Raw genomic sequence first — 14,029 nt, 5'->3', positions numbered from 1 at the left:
CACAAACAATTTTCTGACTGTACCCATGTGCTTGCTGGCTTCTGTGCTCAGAGTGAAGTGATGGTATATACGAGATGGTGCTGTAGACCCCCTTGGTCCCCTCGCCTATTATCTTGGGCTACTGCCCAATTCTAATAGAGCCACGTGTAACTTGTCTCAGGGGGTTATATTGTCCATTGGCTGAAACTAGGTGTTCTGGTTTATTTTATTTTATTCTTTTTTGAGAGAAGAATCTCGCTCTTTCACCCAGGCTGGAGTGCAGTGGCATGATCTCAACTGACTGCAACCTTTACCTCCTGGGTTCAAGTGATTCTCTTGCCTCAGCCTCCTGAGTAGCTGGGACTACTGGAGCCCACCCATTGTGGTTGGCTAATTTTTGTATTGTTAGTAGAGGCAGGGTTTCACTGTGTGGGCCAGGCTGGTCTCAGACTCCTGACCTCAAATGATACACCCACCTCAGCCTCCCAAACTCCTTGGATTACAGGTGTGAGCCACCATGCCCAGCTTGTTGTGGTTTATTTTTATAATTCAGTTTCTTTCATGGCTATATTTGACATCTTATTGTTTGTGACTGTGTTAAAGAACTTTTTAAAACACTTGAAAATTTCCTCATGTCAGAATTTCCCTCCAAAGGCTGATCACTCTCTTTCCTTCTTTGATCAAAGTATTTTAAAAATTCATACACAATCTGGTTAATTTTTAATGAGTTTGAACATTTGTGCCTATAGCCTGGATAAAATTAAGTGTTCTTGAGTTGGATAAAACTTATAAAGGACAGAAGTAAAAAGACAATAATATTTATCTTAGTTGTAAAGGCTATCCCAGTAGGGCAAACAGTAGAGGTTAAAAGAACAAAACTCTTGCTCCATAGATAAATGGTGTCATCTTAAAGTTCTGTGAAAATCAAATGTACTACACCCTACTTTTGCATAAAACTAGGGGAGGCAGGTAACTTATAAAGAAAATCTAAATTTTAATGGAATTGATTTGAACTTGATGTTAGTATATAATTGGAAATTTCTGTTAATACATTAAAGAAAAGCAGCCACTTTAAAAAAAAAAAACTTATGTGGTAAAATTGGTATTACATAAGCAGATGTACCCATGCCATAAATTAGTTTTCAGAATATTTAGACCACACCATTTAAAACATTTTTAAGACAGAAGATACTGTAAGCAAAGTTAAAGGGGAAGTGAGAAATTAGAAAATATTTTTGCAACATACAAATAATTATTATATAAAATATGTAAAGAACCCCCACAAATCAATAAGGAAAAAAACCTCTGAACTTTAGAATAGGCAAAGGGTAGCATAAGGTACTTTAGAGGTGACAAACCTGATTGGCCAATAAACATGACAACATGCTAATCTTTGTAATAATAGGAAAGTACATAATAAAGAAATAAGATGTCATTTCTTACCATCAGATTGGCAATGGTTAAGAAGTCTGGCAATGGTTAAAAAGTCAAGTGTTGCCAAGGATGTGAAGGGAATCTTCCATACACCACTTCCATGAAGATGAATTGACAGGGTAACTTTAAAGATCAGTTTGACTATGTCTAGAGTAGAATTGTAATGTGTGGACCATGTAATCCAGCAACTTTATATCTACTTCTTTATCATTTGCTTATATACTTTGGGGAAACATGTACTAGGAGATAGATTATTTGCATCTTTTTAATAGTGAAAATTTGGCAACAACTAAAAATGTCTGTGTATATGGGAAAAGGTAAATTTATTGGCGGCTGTTAATATAGTGAAATGTTACACAGCATTTTATAGTATAATAATAAACTCCATTACTATAAGCTGGTATGTAGCATTCCATTATATTAGCAGATGTATCATTATTAATTAGCTTATAGTCCTAGCTACCGAGGAGGCCGAGGTGGGGGTATTGCTTGAGCCCAGGAGTTCAAGGCTGCGGTGAGCTAGGATCATGCCACCGCACTCCAGCCTCAGAGACAGAGTAAAATCCTGTCTCAAAAATAAATAAATAAGGATAAAAAGTAAATCTCAATATCATAATATTGGGTGAAAAACAAAAGATTCACAGCAACATAAACATTTTATATAAAACTAATAAATATATAAAATAATTCTATATCTTATTTTTAAATACATACACACACAGTGAGAGACTAGAAGGACATACATTAAAATGATCACAGCATTTACCTTTGGGGAAAGGGTAGGGAAAGAGTTAGGAACCCGGCACAAAGGAGCCAAATAGGACTCTATCTGCCATGTTTTATTTCTTGAATTCAATGATGAAGCAAATGTGATACAGTGCTCACAAACAGTTAAGTCTCTGCTGTGGGTACATGAGACTTTGTTATAGTTTTATCTGTGGTCTCTCATAGTACCATAGTTTAAATTTTTTTCTAAAGAAAACTATATTAAATCTTTCAGACCATCCAGTTAGCATTGAGGATTCTACTTTTCTTTTTGTGAGATTTTAAGGAAGTCATTGAAAGCCTCTACCCTTTAGCCTCACATGCCCAGAAGGAAGATAACAAGCATTTTCACAATGGTGGTCCTGAATGCTTATCCTTTAATAGTCATCTCAAATCTTACTTCCTCTGGGAAACCTTCTCTCCGCCTCCTTTCTCGCCTCTGCCCAAAGGTACATCGACATAGGTCCTCTCTGTTCCTCAGCAACGTGTGCAATCCTGTGTCTTGTAACACCTAGCACATTCTTTTGTGATAAATATCGCTGTGGGCCAGTCTTTTCCAACAGATAAAGAAGTCTTAGCTATGGTAAATGTCTTAGTAAGGAGCAAGTAATAAGCATTCAATAAACAGAACTTCATAGCCAAAGAAGATGCTTAAGGAATTTTTAACGAAAGAATAAATGATCAAAAGAATGAAAACATGACAAGACCTTTTACAGTAAGACATCTTATAAGGGCTCCTGAGGTTGTTATTATTCTTCTGATGTCAGTGAATGAATGTAATCCCCCCAAAATATGTAATTTTTACCTACAAGTTATAGCCTTGAGATTTTCCTGCACCGTAAATAGGGTCATCAATATGTTGTTTTAGGAATACATCAACATTTGCACTTCAGCACAACAGAGAATAAATATTTCACACCACTTTTTCTGATTCATAATTTGAGATAAGCATACACTGAAGTTATAAAATGACAGTTTATGCTTTGAAAATTCATTTAACCAACATTTTAAAAGAAGAATAAAGGTTCTCTCTCAGCCACTGAATAAAATTAATATGAACCGCACTGGGTGGTTGTCCACGGTGATCACTGGCACTCTGTCAGCTCTCCTGAGGGGTTTTTGACATGTGAAAGACATGGGGTTTTAGTGCTTTCAGAGGATCTGGAAAATACATTTTTATTGTTCTTCTTCATGGATGGAAAAGCTTTACAAAGTTGTTTTATTTTTAAAGAGCTTGATGTTTTGACTGAGGATCTTTTCTTCTACCCTTAACAAAGGGAATGACACACCACAGCCTTGTTAGCCTGAAGCGCAAGGAATGAAATCACAGGGAGATAAAAGACCCTGAGGGAACTGAGGCTTAAGAAGAAAGGGTGTATGTTTCGGGAAGAACCATGTTTTTCTATCCTTTGAGACCGTGGAAAATTATCTTGGTCTCCTCTAAAAGACACTCTGTAGAGATATTTTCTTGAAAGTGGCTTATTTGTACTTTGCATATGTTTAGAATATAAAGTATTGAATTTTATTCCCTATTAATATTTCTCTCATAGTCATTGGTTTTCCTATTTTTAAAGTCCCTGGGGAAAATTATAGCCAAACCTCATGTAAATATATATTGTCAAGTCAATATACCGATTTTGATGCAATCCTAATAACTGGACATTTATAATTTTCTTTTTTTGAGACAGTCTCACTCTATTGCCCATGCTAGAGTGTAGTGGTATGATCTTGGCTCAAGTGATTCTCCTGACTCAGCCTCCTGAGTACTGGGATTACAGGTGCAGACCACCGTTCCCGGCTAATTTTTGTATTTTTAGTAGAGACAGGATTTCTCCACGTTGGCCAGGCTGGTCTTGAACTCCTGACCTCAGGTGGTCCACCTGCCATGGCCTCCCAAAGTGCTGGAATTACAGGCAAGAGCCACTGTGCCCGGATGACATTTAGTGTTAGTTTCTTCAAACGGTAACACTAGTGGGATTGTTTATGTATTACAAGCAAACATCTCTTTCCCTATGATAAGTTTGAGTTCTAAGATTTGATATGTTCTCCCACTGTAAGTATCTAGTAGAGATTTATCTTAAAGTTCTTGACCCATATATGATTCAACAACTAGGTCCCAAGGCTACTAAACCAAGACTTTAAAACAACAACAACCACCTGGCTGTGTATGGTGGCTCATGACTGTAATCCCTGCAGTTTGGGAGGCCCAGGCAGGAGCATTGCTTGAGACCAGGAGTTCAAGACCAGCCTAGGCGACATAGTGAGACCTTGTCTCTACAACATATTTTTTAAAAATTGTCTGGGCATGGTAGCATGTGCTAGTATCTTCAGCTACTCTAGAGGCTGAGGTGAGAGGATCGATTGAGCTCAGTAGTTAGAGGTTACAGTGAGCTATGATGGTGCCACTGCACTCCAGTCTAGATAGCACAGCGAGACCCTTTCTCTAAAAACAAACAAGAAAAAACACCTAACGTGCTCAGTTCATCTAGGATTTGTTTATACCTAATATGGGTACACAGAACTGGGCATTTCTGTTGCTATCTGTTATTTAGAACCAGTTGCTTTCAAAAGCATCTTACAGTTCAAAATGCATTTCAAGGTTACTTCTGTTGTCTTAGTTGGTGAATCATGGGCGTAGATAAGCTGAAGAAAAATCAAGGCAATGAGATTATTTGGTGCCTACCAATTTGGCAATATTCTCCAGATTTTATTTATGACATCTTTTTATGCGAAAGTGGGAATTACTAAGAAAGTCAGGTTTTTGTTTATTTCTCCTTTTATATTTCTGAACCCATATGCAAGCCTATACCTCTGGACATACAATCATCAGCAAGTAGGAAATGTCTAAACCCCAGTTTTTAATTGGCAATGAAGACTAAGTGTGAAGTAGTTCTGGGTTTCCTTGCAGGCCTGAACTCACTCTTGGCTGTCTTTGTAAAAATGAGTGAAAAGTCTAAGGCTTGTTTTTTTCTTTACAGATTTACTGGGCACTTTTATTTTTGAAATTTCACATTGTAAGCACCAAGTTGTCCTTTCTGGCATGAATGATTCATTCAAGACAAACAAATAATACAAACCAAGGTCAGAGATGTTATTGCAGCTTCGTATACAGCTGGAGGATGTTTTTCTAGGGCATTCTTTTGGCTGGGTTGGGACATCCCAGCGTGCAAATCATGGAATAAAATATCTGCTATTACTAGATCTGTGCAGTGTCACACGTAACAAAAGCACTTTTTGTGTAATTAAAACACAAAAAGTGTTTAATTTTAATTTAACAAAAAGTTTTTGTGTGTTACATCATCTTCATTTTACAAAAAATAAAGGTTGGGGACTTGCCCAAGGTTCCATAGCAGTGAATTGGCTGTGGGCCACCTAGGGCCCAGATCTAGCCAATGTAAAGAGGCTACAGTCCCTCCTCGCGCCAGCTAGTGATTGAGGAATTTTGTAACAAGGTGAGCATAATGGTAAACATCACTTCTTTCTTGAAGGATAAAATGAGTTCATCTATTTTTATCAGTTGCCTGGTTTGTTGCTGATGGAGTCCTTTGTAAGAGGTGATGTATTAATGTACCCTCCTTCCTCCAGAGCACCTCTCTATTTAACAATTCTGTTTATCTCTAATCATGCTCCCTTTCTTGTTCTTTGTCTATATGTAGACAAGAGATTTGCTAGACTATCTCCATGTGTTCAAAGACTTTTTCTAATGTCTTGTAGTTTTGTCGATACATGTGTGATTATGGACATGATAAGATATTTCTTATCAAAACTATTCTGATGAACCTGCTGCTACACCTTGAAGCCTGGGAACTGTCATTTTAAGCAAACAACTATTATCTCTCAGATAAACAGTTGTGAGACATTTGTTCTATAATGTACCCCTTTGAAAACTAGGAGTTAATCTGCACTAATTCCGGTTTTGTAATTGATGACCATCACTTCTTGGGGTGGTCATCGTGGTATATGTGATGATTGCAGCTTTGGAGACATTACATTGATGGATTTGGGTTGAACCCTTGCTTTTGCCACTCAAATGCCAACTGGCTTTGAACAAATTGCTGTCTGAGTCCATTTTGCAAATGAAAATATTGGAATAATTATACCTAACTCATTGAGTTATTGTGAAGTTTAAATAAAATATAGCTGCATAATGTCCCTCATAATGTAATAATGCCTGGCACATGTCAGAAACTCAATATATCAGCCTCCCCGTCCCCTATCTATTTCATCTCCTTTGCATGGAAAATTGAGCCGAGGGTTTGAGGCAGGTTAAGAGAGAAGAATGTTCCTAGAATTTTGATGATGATTTGATGGGTTTCTCTGCTTGTGAAAGTTACAGTGCTCCACATTCACAATCACATTCATTATTCACATTTATTCATCAGATATTTTCTGAGTGCTGGCCATGTGCCAGGTAGGTACTACATGGGCTTAGTTTGTAGATCCATATACTCTTAAAGCTAATGGCATTGATACTATGTTCATAGCAAGCTTTCTGGCTTTTTTGTTTGTTTAGAATTATCATTATTATTACTTTGAGACAGGGTCTCACTCTGTCACCCAGGCTGGAGTGCAGTGGCACCATCTCAGCTCAGTGCAGCCTCAACCTCCTGGGCTCAAGCAATCCTCCCTCCTCAGCCTCCTGAGAAGCTGGGACTACAAGTGCAGGCCACCACATCCAGCTAATTTTTGTATCTTTTGTAAAGATGGGGCTTTGTCATGTTACTCAGGGTGGCCTCGAACTCTTGAACTCAAGCAATCTGCTCACCTCAGCCTCCCAAAGTGCTGGAATTACAAGCATGAGCCACCATGCCCAGCCTACATAGCATTATTATCAACTTCTGGAAGCTTTTCTCATCTGGCTATCTCCTTAATTTTATTTTTTCTTTGAGAAATGTCTTATATTCTCACTACTGAGATAATTTCTTTCTCAGTGTCCCTAAATACTGAGTAATTGACTGACCTTTGAGCCTTACTAAGTGAATCATTAATCATTTGTTACTCTGCCTTAGAAAGAGTGCTGGTTTCATATTAGAGGAAAAATGTAATGGTGGAATATCATACTTAACCTAAACATGTGATTTCAGTACTTCAGGAGCAGAATGGCCTCATGTAAAGCCCTTGACTTTTTGTGTGCAGGAAGTCTTGGGTTTGAATACTGATGCCACCACTGACTAGTTTTTGGACATTTAACCTAAATATTCTAATCCAAAATATCCTCTATGTGCTTTTCATAATTGTCACGAGGACTAGAAATAGGTGTAATCCAGTTAGAATGGCTTCTATTAAAAAGCCAAAAAATCATAGATGCCAGCAAGATTGCGGAAGAAAGGGAAAACCCTGTTGGTGGGAGTGTAAATTAGTTCAATGATTGTGGAAGACAGTGTGATGATTCCTCAAAGAGCTGAAAGCAGAACTACCATTTGACCCAGCAGTCCCATTACTGGTTATGTACCCAGAGGAATATAAATCGTTCTAACATCGAGATACATGCACATAAATGTTCATTGCAGCCCTGTTCACAATAGCAAAGACACGGAATCAACCTGAATGGCCATCAATGGCAGATTGGATAAAGAAAATGTGCTACAGCTACACCATGGAATACTGTGCAGCCATATAAAAGAATGATATCATGTTCTTTGCAGGAACATGGATGGAGCTGGAGGCCATTATCCTTAGCAAACTAAAGCAGGAAGAGAAAACCAAATACTGCATGTTTTCATTTATGAGTGGGAGCTAAATATTGAGAACACATGGACACATAAAGAGGAACAACAGACACTGGGGCCTATTAGCAAGTGGGAGGTGGGAGGAGAGAGAGGATCAGAAAAAGTAACTATTAGGTACTAGGCTTAGTACTTGGGTGATAGAATAATCTGTACGACAAACCCCCATGACATGAGTTTACCTGTGTGACAAACCTGCACATATACCCCTTTTTAAAGAAGAGATATGTAAAGCATAGAGCACAGAACCTGCATGATGTAAATGCCCAGCAGATAGAACCATTTAAAAAAACCTTACTGCTTGCTTTTCTTTTACTGCCAAAATGAATACACATTTACTGTAAAGCATTTAGAAAACCTGGTTAAACCAAATAAATAAAAGAATAATCATGCATAATCTCAAGACTCAGAGATACCCATTGATGCCATTTCACTGTACCTCTGTCTCTCTCATTTTAACCCTTTTCCCTCTTTTCCCCAGATATTCATTTCAACCATATGCAATTGCTGATATATGACCATCTTTACCTAAATTAATAACAGTTTCTTCTGGTTCATTCTGATGTATTACTAAAATTTAATTACAGCCAGTGCTCGACTTATGACCACGGTCAGGACCGCGGACCGGTCATAACACGATTTGGTCGTAAGTTGAGTAGGCTATATGTACACTTGAAATGGTGCACGCGGAGATGGTAGTGCTGCCGGAAGCTGGTCCGCACTGTCGTACGCCCAGCTGGGCAACGTTTGCGCTGCCAGACACGGAGCAGTCGTGGCTAGCGATTGTGGTCGTAAAGTCGAATGGTCGTAAGTTGCATAGGTGGTAAGTCGATCAATACCTGTATATGGTGCAATGTTTCTTGTTTGTTTGTCTGTCTGTTTTTGAGACAGAGTCCCACTCTGTCTCCAGGTTTGAGTGCAGTGGAGCCATCATGACTCACTGCAGTCTCAACCCCCTGGGCTCAAGTGATCCTGCCACCTTAGCTTCCTGAGTAACTGAGACTACGGTGCAAGCCACCACACTGGGCTAATTCTTGTATGTTTTTGTAGATGTGGGGGGTCTTTCTGTGTTGCCCAGGCTGGTCTCTAACTCCTGACCTCATATGATCCTCCTGTCTCCCAAAGTGCTGGGATCACAAGCATGAGCCACTGTGCCTGGCCTATTTAAAATCTACTTTTTACAATTATAATATCATAAATATTGTTCCAGTTCATAAAACCTTCTTCTGTGAAATCATTTAATTAATAGATAGTATTCCATTGTGTGACCGTACCAAAATTTTTGTGCCAGTTTCCTATTCCTGGAAAACTAGGTTGTTTTCAGTGTATTGTTATTACGATCAGTGCTAGGATAAACATCTTTATAGCTTTGAGAGTGAAATACAGTGGTTTAGAACACAGGCTCTACGGGCAGGAGGTCTTGCTACCTACGTAACTTTGAGCAAGTCACCTGAATCTCAATTTCTTCAACTACAGAATAGGGACAGCAATAGCACCTATTTCATAGGGTCACTATGAGAGTTAATCTATCGCAAGTGCTTGGAACAGTGTCTGTGGGCATACTAAGCTATTATTAATGAGTTAGCTATTTATCTTTTATGAATGGTCGTTGTCTTTATGTGTGTACACACACACACACACACACACACGCACATTTATTTCTTTGGGAAGAAATCCCAAAAGAAGAATTTATGGTAAAGGGACTTTATTACACTTTGCCAGACTAATCTCTAAAAAGGATGTGATCATCTACTGTCCTGTAATACTACATAGGAGTGCTGGTTTCCAGCTGGGTGCAGTATCACATTCCCGTAATCCCAGCACTTTGGGAGGCCAAGGTGAACAGATAGCTTGAGCTCAGGAGTTCAAGACCAGCCTGGGCAACATGATGAAACCTCATCTCTACCAAAAATACAAAAAATTAGCTGGGCATGGTGGCACACCTCTGTAGTCCCAGGTACACAGGGTGGGAAGATCACTTGAGCTCAGGGAAAGCTAAGGCTGCAGTGAGCCAAGATCGCACCACTGCACACCAGCCTGGGTGAAAGAGTGAGACTTTGTCTCAAACAAAACAAAACGAAGAGAATTCTGGTTTCCACACAGAAGGAGAGGTTACCATTATCACTGTAAGTATCAGTCTCAACATTATTATGACTCGGGGTGGGCAGTTTTTCGCCTCTGAAATCAGAATGCGTCTGTCAAACAGATGACTGTCATACATCTACAAAACCTTCTGTTGACTCTGCTGAAATCAAGAGAGTGTCATTGCATCCTAACATCTATGAAATTCACTTTCATTTGGGAATTACAGAACAAGGCAAACATATATAAAGATTATGAACTAGTTGTCAAGCACAGTGGCTCACACTACTCCCAACACTTTGGGAGGCCAAGGCTGAAGGATCTCTTGAGGCCTGGAGTTCAAGACCAGCCTGGGCAACATAGTGAGATCCCTGTATCTGCAATAAGTAAAATAAAGAAAAATGATCATCTAAGTGCAAAGTGGATGGCATGGAAAATAGATAATGCCGTTTTCAGAGAGCGTCTCGGATCGGTTCTCCAGTGTGCCTAAGGACAGAGTTTCCTGGGCTGCACTTGGAAGGCTGGGGAGTACTGAGGGAGTGAGATGACAGGTCTACTCTCTCTCCATAGTTATTTCTACTTCTTTTTGTTATGCGTAGAGCTGTGAAAGATGATAATGGCCGTAGTACAATAGCACAGAGAATCAAGTTGGCATTCATAGCCTTTTGGCTGTTGCGTGTATCATTCTCTCTGAATGCAGTAGCTCCTGCAGCCCCTGGACCTCTCACACCAAGACTTCCTACTTAACAATCCTCTACCCTTTACCTAAATGTGGCACACCAGGCTTTTTGGTCTGGTCTCAGTTTAGGCATCAGTTTAGCTGGGAAGCCTTTCCTGATACACCAACACTGGTTAAGTACCATCTCCTTTCATTGTACCTCATCCATCCCCCAACCTTATTCCTTACTACTCATTATTCTGTTGCCTCAGACTTGATGTCTCTGTCATTAAATGCAAAGCTTCTAGAAGCCTGTGCTCTTTATTTTCCTTTGAATCCCAGTCTAGCAACACGTCTGACACATGGCAGGTACTTAAAAAATATCATTTGAATGAACTTCAGTACCCAGCCCATGAATGTAACCTTATGGCTATAACTTCCAATACGCCAGTATTGGATCTTCCCAAGACAATAGACTCACATGGGAATCCTTGTGGATATAACTTTAATGGAATGGCTATAACTTTAATGGAATCCTTATGGCTATAACTTTAGTGGAAGTTATAGCTATAAGGATTCCAATGTGAGTCTATTGTCTTGGGAAGATCCAGTTCTCTACCAGTTTTCACTGAAGGAATGGAGCTTAAATTATATACTTCTGATAGTACCCAGCAGTTTAAACTTATTTTCCAACTTATTATGAGAGCTTATTAGAGCAAGCTGTCTGTGCCTGTCTGAGACTCTCATTAAGCAATTTCATGAAATATGCACATGAATCTGGGCACCTTGCATCTGAGAGCCCATTTCCAGTGGTTAGCACAGGAAGAACTGAAACCAGAGGCTGAAAATGAGTCAGCACTTGCTCACTAGCATTTAGGTCCCTTTCAATTTAATCAGAAATAACTTTTTGTTCCTTTACCTCTGTTTTAAAAAATTAGGATACTTAAGCTATTTTTACGTTAACTATATAGTTTCTAAGTTGTAAGTGGGAATAGCCAACCAGTCACTTTCGCTTGTGGAGTGAAAGAAACTCTTTGCCCTGTGAGATTAGAGTGAGGTGTTAAGGAAAAGATGTCAGATGGTTTGAGTTCAGACTCTCTCCAAGCTGCCTCTCCAAACATGGTACTTGAATTTAGGATAACTGATCAAATTCTGCACTAAACATAAGGAACAGATTCTGCCTCTAGTCTAGACAAAGTCAGTGTAGCCTTGTAGTGATCAGGGATGAAAGCTGGCTTATGTGCTGTAGACTGTGTTACTCATTGGGATACGTTTAAAAATGGATGCATTGACGTGGCTAAATATGATAAATGAAAAAAGGAAAGCAAGTTGCGCTAACATCTGAATTCAACCCAGGTTTCTGTGTCCTACTTGTTCCACTTCCTATTTGTCTGTAAACTTCCACATGTGGATTTTTTTCCTGAATAGACCATGTTGATGTACGGCATTCACATTGTGAGGTCCACGTTTTAGTGGCATTTTAGGAAAATACAGCCCAAAGTGGGGAAGCTATCACTTGAAAGCATGCCATCGTGCTTAGATATAGCCAGGAAATTAACCATGTCAGCCTGATAATATTTCTTTAAAAGCCTGAAACCCATTTTTTCATGCTGACAGTTATCAATTTCTGCTATAAACTCATTTCTATCATGATAAGGTATCTTCAAAGTTTTTTTTTTTTTTTTTTTTTTGTCTAATCCTAAGAAAACAGAGTTGGTATCTGCCTGACTGCTCCGATGGGAGAGAGGTTGTTGAATGGGGTGTAGAACCGGGTTATGAAGAAAACAGTCCCATTTCCTCAATTCTGCTACTTCTTCCTGCCACTCTCTTGTTATGTAAAACATGTTCTGTAAAGCGTATGTGCTTGGGACCACAGTGACCACAGTGTCATGTGGGTAAAACTCTGTAATAACTCACCTGATTTTTTAAAGTGCTTTTTGACGTGATCTTACTGTTTTTATCAAGGTGATTTTATCTGGTAAAATTTCTGTTTTATCAATTAACTAATTCTCCACTGAACTTAAGGAGTTGACAAATATTTAATTAATTATCTGAAGCTCCTGGAAGTTAAGAGGGGCATGGAAACTTTGGAGAGCATTCAGCAAAAGGATAAATGAAATTGAATGAACTTTTTGAAAATAAGTAAAAATGTTGGAGTTGTAGTATTTAGAGAAGAGCAGGCCAAGCTGCATTCACATTTGGGAATAAGGCCATTTATAATAGAGAGGATACTGGTTTACAGGTATTACTATACTATGAAAAAGTCATGAGAAAAAAAGGATTAAATAAGGTAATGGATCTGGCTCACGTGGAATGATTTTTCTTACTCTTGAGAATTGATGAATCAAGTAACAAGTTACAAAGGCCCGTGTAATTTATTTTGGAGGCCCTTAAAAACAGGATAGAGTCTTTTCTACCTGGGATAGCTGAACGGATCAAAAGGAACATACCATGTAATTTTCTTAAAGATTTTTTTCTTTTAAGATCCTAGATTAAAAGAATTACAGTGGAAAAAAGACTCATTGTCCATATCCATAGGCAACAAAAGAAACAACTCATATAAATAACAATTAGGCTTCAATCTCATTTTGGAACTACCAACTAATCTTATTTTGTAGAAGAAGATTGTGAGTTCTTAGGCAATTGCTTTCTTGATCTGCTTTAGGTTCAATAATTCTCTCTCATTGTTTTTAATTGTGTTAAAGTGTGTTTATTAAAGTACTAATGAGACCAAAGCCATACTGATTAAAAACAGAATTATTTATTTAAACCTTTTGATATTATGAAATCAAAGGCAGATTCTAATATTGGAAGACAGATTCACTACTTCTGATGAATTGTTTGCTGTGCACCTACAGTTTTTTTCCTTTGAACAATTTATTCCAGATCTGTTGAAGTTACAAAATTTTTACAAAATGAAGCTTTTTAAAATCATAAAAGCAATTTATTCTAAGAGCTCTAGGCAGGGTGCTTCTTCTTCAAGTGGTTTTTATAGCAACTAATAAATAAATAAGTATACTGCTGGCTCGGCAATACATATTGAGTAGATTTTGTTTTTCATCACCCTGTATAATTTTTTAGAATGTTTGGAATTAAAGTTTTTTTCCTTCCCTGCTCCCTTTTTCTACTCACTGACTTTTGTATTGCAGCCACTCTTTCTTTTCTTTCGAACTGCACTTTAAGTATATCTCTAAAATGCTATTTTCTTCCTTTGTCTTTTACCTGGTTTCATTTGCCTATTATCTTTTTATTTAATGTGCATCCTTCAGCTTCAGGCTTGTATTATTTTTTAAATAGGTTGGTATATTTAAACATATTTGTTCATTTTTTCTGCCCCTTTTTTGGTAGGTAATTCAGATTACTTTCAAATCACAGATGTTTTAAC

At 38.3% G+C, this 14,029-nt stretch overlaps 1 protein-coding gene across 1 annotated transcript in view; it reads left to right on the top strand.

The window, feature by feature from the left end:
* Positions 1-14,029, top strand: part of MEGF10 (multiple EGF like domains 10) — a 169,047-nt gene that overhangs the window by 90,372 nt on the left and 64,646 nt on the right. The gene's annotated exons all lie outside the window — the stretch shown is intronic.

Source organism: Sapajus apella, unplaced genomic scaffold (genome assembly GCF_009761245.1).
Source record: "Sapajus apella isolate SASKATOON/1434 unplaced genomic scaffold, GSC_monkey_1.0 scaffold1, whole genome shotgun sequence".
In the NCBI taxonomy this organism is placed as follows: domain Eukaryota; kingdom Metazoa; phylum Chordata; class Mammalia; order Primates; family Cebidae; genus Sapajus; species Sapajus apella.
Note: the sequence above shows the minus strand (reverse complement) of the source record. Positions and strands in the feature narration are given on the sequence as shown.